This window comes from Chelonoidis abingdonii, chromosome 2 (assembly GCF_003597395.2).
Source record: "Chelonoidis abingdonii isolate Lonesome George chromosome 2, CheloAbing_2.0, whole genome shotgun sequence".
Taxonomy (NCBI): domain Eukaryota; kingdom Metazoa; phylum Chordata; order Testudines; family Testudinidae; genus Chelonoidis; species Chelonoidis abingdonii.
This window is the reverse complement of record NC_133770.1, coordinates 823351-832113: the sequence shown is the minus strand read 5'-3', so window position 1 is coordinate 832113 and position 8763 is coordinate 823351. Positions and strand designations below refer to the sequence as shown.

Genomic DNA, 8763 nt, shown 5'->3' with positions numbered 1-8763 from the left:
AGCAGGGGGGGGCAGCAGCGGGGCGGGGCTGGGATAGTTGGGGGCAGCACCGGGGGGTGGGGGTCCGGGCCGCAGGGACCCTGTGAGCCCCGAGCTGATACTCACCCGCCTCCTTCATCCGGCATCACTCGCTTCGGGTGCCAACGCAAGGCATTCTGGGACCTGTAGTCCCCTCCCACCGCATGGCATTGTGGGACATGTAGTTCCCATCGCAGCACAGGGTATTGTGGGGCCTGTAGTTCCCCCTCCCAGCGCAGGGCATTGTGGGGCCTGTAGTCACTTGCACAAGCACCCACAGACCACAGCAGGGCCCGTAATCAGATTACACACGCACACACACAGCTTGTGGGGCCACACACACCCACACACACACACGGCTTGTGGCCCCTCCCCACGGCTTGTGGGGCCCCTACTCCATTCACGTCTGTTCCATTCAGCACAATGTTGCTAATGGCAGAGGGGACCATTGTGATCGTCTCATCTAACGCCCTGTGTTGAGTTAACAATGGCCAGTGATGGCGAATCCACCATGACCCTGTGTCAATGGTTCCCATTGATAATTACCCTCACTGTCAAAAATGTACATCGTATTTCCAGTCCGAGTTTGTCTCGCTTCAGCTTCCAGCCATTGGATGGTGTCAGACCTTTCTCTGCCGAACTGGAAAACCCTTTGCTAAATATTTGTTCCCCATGTAGGTACTTACAGACTGTAATCAAGTCACCCCGAACCTTCTCTTTGTTAAGCTAAATCGGCTGAGCTCCTTGATCTATCATTGCAGGTTTTCCTAATCCTTTAATCATTTTCCTGGCTCTTCTTTGAACCCTTTCCAGTTTATCAACATCCTCCTTGAATTGAGGGCACCAGAGCTGGCCACAGGATTCTGGCAGCAGTCATGCTGGACCCATCCCCTACAATTCTCTGTGCAGCTCCATCCTGGGCATATTGGAATAAAAACCTGCCTCCTATAACACCCTGTGCAGCCCCATCCCTGGCAGGGGCTCAGGATATGGGGATCAAACCAGGGGCAGGAGGAAGGCGCTTCTCTATTTCCTCTCCTGTGCTGAAAGACAATGGAGCAGCTGATGTGGGACTCAGTTAATAAAGAATGAAGAGTGATATAATTAATGCATCGCACTAAGTGGGTATTCACCCACGAAAGCTCACAGGACTCGTTGCCATAATTAATGCTAATCAACATTGGTTTGTGGAAAACAGATCCTGTCAAACTAACTTGATAACTTTTTTTGGATGAGATTACAAATTTGGACAATAAAGGCAAGAGTGTTGACATAATATACCTAGATTTCTGTAAGGCATTTGACTTGGTGCCATATGACATTTTGATGAAAAAAACAGAACAATATAAAATTAACTTGGCAGTCATTAAATGGATTAAAAACTGGCTAACTGTGTGTAATGTACAATGTAATTGTAAATGGGCGGATGTTGTAGAACTGATAAATTGTTTTTAGTTGTTCACTTTATTAATGTAACTTCATAAAGTTTTATGAATGAAACAACATTCATTCATAAAAGCGGTTACCCCAAAAACTGGCCAGGCAAATTGACAATAAAAATGCTTGTTAAAAGCCATAGCTGTTCAGCCAGCTGCCTTTGTAAGTTTCACTATCAGTCCAATTCCTGCTTAAATCACTGAGACTTGCATTGTTTCAGTATTATAACTTCTGTTCACCATTCACTACACTTGTCTATATTGTAACTTCTGTTCACTGTTTGCCATACTGTAATTCAAACCCCATTTTAAAACACTCACTCCATTTTGTAAAAGCTTCCTCCAACCTTCATTTTTGCAAATCCTGCTGTAATCTTATTAGTTTAGTTTAGATGTGTGAAAGAGGTAGGTATGGATAATGGGGGGGAGGGATAGCTCAATGGTTTGTGCATTGGCTTGCTAAACCCAGGGTTGTGATTGCAATCCTTGAGGGGGCCATTGAGGCGACTAGGGTAAAAATCTGGGAGATTGGTCCTGCTCTTGACCAGGGGGTGGAATGATCTCCTAAGGTCCCATTCCAACTAATATTCTATGAATGAATGAATCAACCTTCAGCCCAGATGTCCTGAATAAAATACAATGCAAAACACCCAGGGACTGAAGATGCAGAACAAGATCCCTAACAAAAGTAAGCAAGTCCACCCTAAAAAGAACAAGGTCCAAATAGAAGAGAAGATCACAAAGACAGGTCCAGGCTGAAGTACACGGCTGCAAATTGACGGGTGAATCAATCACCAAACTCAGAGGCAGTGACACAGCAAGAACTATAGAACTCTGGATTCAAACAAAGCCTAACAAAAAGAGATGGGTGAGATGGAGAACTTTTGGAGGTAACATACTCTGCCAAACAATAGGAAGGACATCAGGTGACAGGCGCAGCAAGACCCAGCTCATCCTTGTGCCCGGCTTTCCTGGCCAGTTACTGCCACAAGCTATGAACCCAAGCTGCAAAATCAAGCCACGAACTCAAGCTACATTCAGGACTGGTAACTACGCAGCAACTGCAAAACATCTGATGGATGTGACTGTGTGTGTGTGTGTATAGGTGTTGGGTATAATGTGTGTGTATAAGGATTAAGACATTAGTTATTGGTCGGAAATCAAATTGTTATAATAAATGTGGCAGCTTTGTCTTGCCCCCTGAAAAGATCCTGTGTAGTTTTGTCTGTATAACAGCGTGTTTCCAGTGGGATCAGTTCTTGGCCCAGTGCTAGTGAACATTTTATTAGTGATCTGGAAGAAAATATAAATAAGGTTTGCAGATGACACAAACATTGGGTAGTGGCAAATAATGTCGAGGGCAGGTCACTGATTCAGAGCAATCTGGATCACTTTGTACACTGGGCACAAGCAAGCAATATGTCTTGTAATGTAGCTAAATGTAAATGTATTAATCTAGAAACAAAGACTGTAGGCCATACTTAAGTGATGGGAGAATCTATCCTGGAGTGTAGTGGTTCTGAAAAGATTTTGGGGGGTTGGTGGATAATCAGCCAAACAGTGCGAAGCTGTGGTCAAAAAGGGGTAATGTGATTCTTGGATGCATAAATAGGGGTATCTCAAGTAAAATTAGAGAGGTTTTTTTACCTCTGTATTTGGCAGTGGTGCAACTGTTGCTACAATATTGTGACCAGCTCTGGTGCCCTCAAGTCAAGGAGGATGTTGATAAACTGGAGAGGGTACAGAGAAGAGCCAGGAGAATGATTAAAGGATTAGAAAACCTGCCGTGATCGATCAAGGGGCTCAGTCTATTTAGCTTAAGAAAGAGAAAACTAAGGGGTGACTTGATTACAGTCTGTAAGTACCTACATGGGGAACAAATATTTGAGAATAGGCTCTTCATTGTAGCAGACAAAGCTAGAACACAATCCAGTAGCTGAAAGCTGAAGCTAGACAAATTTGGACTTGAAATAAGTTGTCCATTTTTAACAGAGAGAGTAACTATCCATTGGAACAATTTGCCAAGGGTCATGGTGAATTCTACATCACTAGCAATTTCTAGCTCAAGGCTGAATGTTGTTCTAACAGCTCTGCTCTAGGAATGATGTGGGATGGGTCTCTGGCCCATGCTACACAGGAGATCAGACTGGATGATCACAATGGTCTCTTCTGGCCTTGGAATCTCTGAATCTAGGGGCGTGTTAGCACTGAAGAGTTTTTCTCTCCAGTTTAGTCCAGTGCACTAGTTCTTGCCAAGATCTTTCAAATAAACCTCAACTGATATCTCTGTGGGATCAGCTGTTTGGTAGCTAGGATGTGGCAGAAAGATGTGAGAATTTTCTAACTGTGACTTTCTGCAACCTCCATGACTTCTGCAGCAGCCAATATGGCTGATCACTGGCCCATCCAAGCGGCTGGCTCCAGTGACAGCAGCTCAGGTGGACCCAGGGACAGGGCCTCCCAGAGGATTCAGGGGGCCTGGGGCAAAGCAATTTTGAGGGAGTGGACATAAAAAAAGGTGCAACCTGTTGCAGCGCTTGTACTCACCAGGTGGCCCGCTGAGTCTTCGGCGGCAGGTCCTTCACTAGCTCCGGGTCTTTGGCGGCACTGAGGGACCCGCCGCCGAAGTGCTGCCGAAGACCCGGTCCAAGTGAAGGATCCACTGCCAAAGTGCCGCCGAAGACCCATGCGGGGCCTGGGGCAAATTGCCCCATTTGCGCCCCCTCTAGGTGGCCTTGGGACAGCCACACCAGCCGCTGCTCCAGAGGCCCCTGGCAGCAGTCCCTGGGCAGATGGACAGAGCAGCTGCAGTCCACGGCCTCTGACAGCTGGTGCCTCTGGCCCTGGGTGGCCCCCCCCAGCAGCACCCCCAGGATGCCCCACCCAGCATCCCCCCAAGATTTAATCACAAGTATTTTTGGTATAAGTCATGGACAGGTCACAGGCCGTGAATTTTTGTTTATTCCCTGTGACCTGTCCATGACTTTTACTAAAAATACCTGTGACTAAATTGTCGCCTTGCCTATGATGTTCTGCCCTCAGCACCTGAGTCTGCAGTTCACCACAGCACTGCAACGGCACAGCCTGACCTCCTGCCAGATGGAAGGTTTGTGAGACTTGCTTCAGCCAGGTGTCACTGCAGCAGCACTGCTGTGCATTATTGCAGTAACAAGCTGTGTGACCTGAGGGGTTTTGTAAGCATGACCTGGAAGCAAACTTTGGGCTTGAATCAACTGCAGGGAGACAGGCCTGGCAGGATAGACATGTTTTGTCTTCAAGGGCAGAAGGGACCATTGTGATCATCTCTTCTGATCTCCTGCCTAGCACAGGCCAGAGACCCGCCCCAGCAGAGCTTTCAGAAAAACATCCATTGTGATTTAACAATGGTCAGTGATGGAGAATCCACCATGACCCTGGGTAAATTGTTCCTCTGGTTAATGACTCTACTGCTATAAATTTACACCTTATTTCCACTCTGAATTTGTCTCGCTTCTACACCAGCCATTGGATCGGGTTAGATCTTTGTCTGCTGGACTGAAGAGCCCATGACTAAATATTTGTTCCCCACGTAAGTACTTACAGACCGTAATCAATCTCCTCGTCTCTTTGTTAAGCTACCACATTGAGCTTTCTGAGTCTGTCACTACAAGGCAGGTTTTCCAATTCTTTAACCATTCTCCTGGCTCTTCTCTGAACCCTGTTACCAGATTTGCCTGTTACTTTGCCCCAGACCCCGGGCCCCGCAGGGGCCCCCACGAGAGTTTTTCGGGGCCCCTGGAGTGGGGTCCTTATCTCACTCCAGGGGCCCCAGAAAACTATCGTGGGGCCCGGGCCCCCAGAGCTTCTTCTGCTCCCGGTCTTCGCCGGGGGGCGGGAGGGGTCCTTACCGCCAAAGTGGGACCCTCTGCCAAAGTGCCTCTGGGTCTTCAGCAGTAATTCGGTGGCGGGGGTCCCTTCTGTTCCGGGACCTGCCGCCGAAGTGCCCCAAGGACCTGTGGCAGCCCCCGCCCCCCCCAAATTACCGCCGAAGACGTGGCTGCACTTCGGCGGCAGGTCCCGCTTCGGCAGTAATTCGGTGGGGGGGGGGCTCCCGCCGCGGGTCTTCGAGGCACTTCAGCGGCGGATCCCGGAGTAGAAGGACCCCCCGCCGCCAAATTATCACCGAAGCGGAGGCCCCCCGCCGCCAAAGTCCCCAGGCCCCGGAATCCTCTGGGTGGCTCTGCTTTGGGGTATGCTCATTTATTAGGGTCCGTACTTCTATCAACGTGCTGCTTGTGTCACTTCTGTTCTCATACGGAGCTCTACTTCTCCCTTCTGCAAGTTCCCTCCCAATGGAGCGATCCTGCAGGACCTCGGTTCCCCCAGGCTGGGTTCTTCCAGCCCCAGAATCAGATGTGCACCCACTCACACACAAATTAAGAGAGCGCGTCTGAGAGGACCGGGTTAATCAGCATTCCCAAGCTAACCCCTTAGATGTCCCTGGACTCAGCAGGCTGGGTCGAACAGCACCTCCAAGCTGTCACCCTCATATGCCCCAGGTTCAGCACATCCCTATCCCCACTTTCACATTACAATTGTTCTGGTAGGAACCCACTTGATGAGCAAACCCTACAGGATTTCTGGGTGCTGCAGGGATCTTTAGCTGAGGTATGAGGACCGTTGCTGCAGAGCGAATGAGGAAACCCAAAAACACCCACGGAGGGAGCGAGAGAGAGAGAGAGAGAGAGAGAGAAGCAACCAGCTTAACCATGGAAGTTATTTATTGCCAGTAATAACCACAGGGGAGCCAAACAAACAAAACAGTTATAATATTAAATCTAACTTAAATTTGATGACAAAATTCAGGTTTAGAGAACTATCACTGATCCCACAAGTCAGGGTCAGGGGGCTACACCTGGAGAGAGAGCAAGCTGGGTTCTTAGCACTCCGTGAAGCTTGAATCAATCGGGGGTCCCAGGTGGTGGTGGTAGCTGAGGGTCTGGAGTGCTGGAGTCAGGCAGAGCTCCCAGCACGATCGGTCAGGAGAAGATGAAGTCCCAATGGAACTGATGCAGATTTTGGATCCAGGCATCAAAGCAGTTGAGCATGGGTCGGGGTTTGTGTAGGAAGAGAACAATGGTTCAAGGGAGAAAACTAGATTTGTTTATGTGTAAACTGATGGCTCAAGAGGATAAACCAATGTTGTTTTGTTCAGGCTAGACAACAGGAACTGCTCATTCCTGGCTAGGGGCATTGTTCCTTGGAGGGAGCAATTAGGCAGCTTCACTATTTTGGATCCCAATAAAGTGTTTATTACTAGAATTGGTCTGATAACTGCCGAGCTGGGCGTGGGCAGGCGGGTTCATTGACAGCTGGAGCAGAGATACCCCATGATGCACTGTTCCCCTGCTTTTCTGCTCCCAGAGTTCAGTGCGATTCTTGCCTTGGAATCTCTGGTCTCCATTCTGTAGGCTAATGGAGATGCCTCCCTGTCCCATCTTCGATGCAAATGAGGCTAGGGGAGTTGCCTGAATCCTGTCACCCTTGTCCAGAGGGGTTTAGGTGTGTCTCCCACGGCCTTTCCATTGCTTTTTGTAAGTCTTTCTTCTGATCAGCTTTGGTTCAAGCAGAGATGGGGGAGAGGGGGTCTTTCGTGAGTCAGACAGTCTTCTTACTGTGCCCTGGTTCCCCAAGAACACAGAGCTGCTGGTAACAAGTCCCCCCGTTGATGGGGTGCTTGCGGTGAGTGAGTATCCCCAGCACATCCTTACTCCGTGGTACCGGCTCTGATCTTCAATCCATTGCAGCCACCGCATCAGTTGCTGGATTCAGCAAACCAGCAGAACCAGACCAATTGCTAGTATAATTTGGAAACCGATGATCACCATAATGGGGTGAAGCAAGATATTCAAAAGACCTGTTGCACCAGGGCTCCACCCAAGCAAAGTCTCCCACCAGGGGTGATGGCCTGTGTTTTTAACTGTAGCTGCCAACCTAGAGATCTCCTGGTTGTGGTGCTGAATCTTGAGTTTGCCCGTCTCCCCCAAAGTTAGGAGCCTCTGCAGCTCAGTTTGTAAGGAGGGATGAGTTAATAATCCCTTAATGGCAGTGAGACCCATTCCCAGTGAAATGGGGGAAACCTCCTTGTAGAGCTCAGGATAGGCATTTAGATGTTGTAGAGTCCATACAGGCACAGTAAACTTACTATCACAACTAATAATGGTGGTTACATTACAGAAACAGCGATTGACGTAAGGTGCCATGGGTTGAATCCAATGTCCATTAATCACTACAATATTACATCTCGTTCTTACACACACACATGCTTTACCAACACAGACAACAGACCCCTCTTCCTGGATAACATCGAAGGAACAGTGAGACTTATTCCCAGGTTGTGGGAAGGAGCATTCATCATGTTCCTCCAATGCCTGGTCTTCACAGATAGACCGCAAACCACCTTTACGTTTGCTGCGTTCCACACATGATCTTTCTGCCAGGCCCAAGAGTTAGGATCTCTGGAGAACATTACTGAGTTATCATTAATCTGTAATTCCAGTGGGACTACTGAGTGGATTACTCTAATTTCTTTGCCTGCCAAGTTATCAGAAATAACTGCAAGCTTTGCTGGTGGTGATTGTATGAAGCGTTAACTAGTCTCCACCAGGGCTGGAGGGCTAATTCTTTCTCTGTTACATGGGGACGCTGATTGCCTCCATGGGAATTTGTCCTGCTGTGGCTTGCCCAATCATTCCCATGACTACGTTCTGGGTGAGATCCTGAGCTTGCTCACACACTGAGGTCAATGAGACATTATGCTATCTGGGTGCATGCATCATTTTTGTATTTAAAGTTACAAGTATTGGCTCTATCCTGTCTGGTTTCAGAGTAGGAGCCGTGTTAGTCTGTATCTGCAAAAAGAACAGGAGTACTTGTGGCACCTTAGAGACTAACAAATTTATTGTGCTGTGCTTCTGGGTGACACCCCAGACAATTTGGTGTCAGCTCTGTCTATCCTGCTTGATGGCCCATTAAGGACCATCAGCTACAACTGACCCATTGAGAGAAGCAGATACGGCACGGACATGCCCAAGGACAGAACTCAGGCTTTTCCAAGCCATATGCTGGGTGGCTTGTGTTTGGAGCAAAGGAAGCACAAGCCACATGGCAAAAGGACTATAAAAGGCAGCATCATCATCTCCATTTTGTCTTCAGTCCTGCTTCTTACCTCTGGAGGAACCTTGCTACAAACTGAAGCTCTGAACAAAGGACTGAATGACCCATCCCAGCGGGGGATGTTCCAGAGACTTGATTTGAACCTGCAGTTTAT

The 8763-nt window shown here is 48.4% G+C and overlaps 1 protein-coding gene across 1 annotated transcript in view; it reads right to left on the bottom strand.

Annotated features, from left to right (window-relative positions):
• The window catches only part of TMUB1 (transmembrane and ubiquitin like domain containing 1), an 8757-nt gene extending 8603 nt beyond the window's left edge, over positions 1–154 (bottom strand). The window contains exon 1 of the mRNA XM_032796578.2: positions 106–154. The gene's annotated coding sequence lies outside the window, so the exon portion shown is untranslated. The remainder of the gene's footprint in view (positions 1–105) is intronic.
• Between the last annotated feature and the right edge of the window lie 8609 nt (positions 155–8763).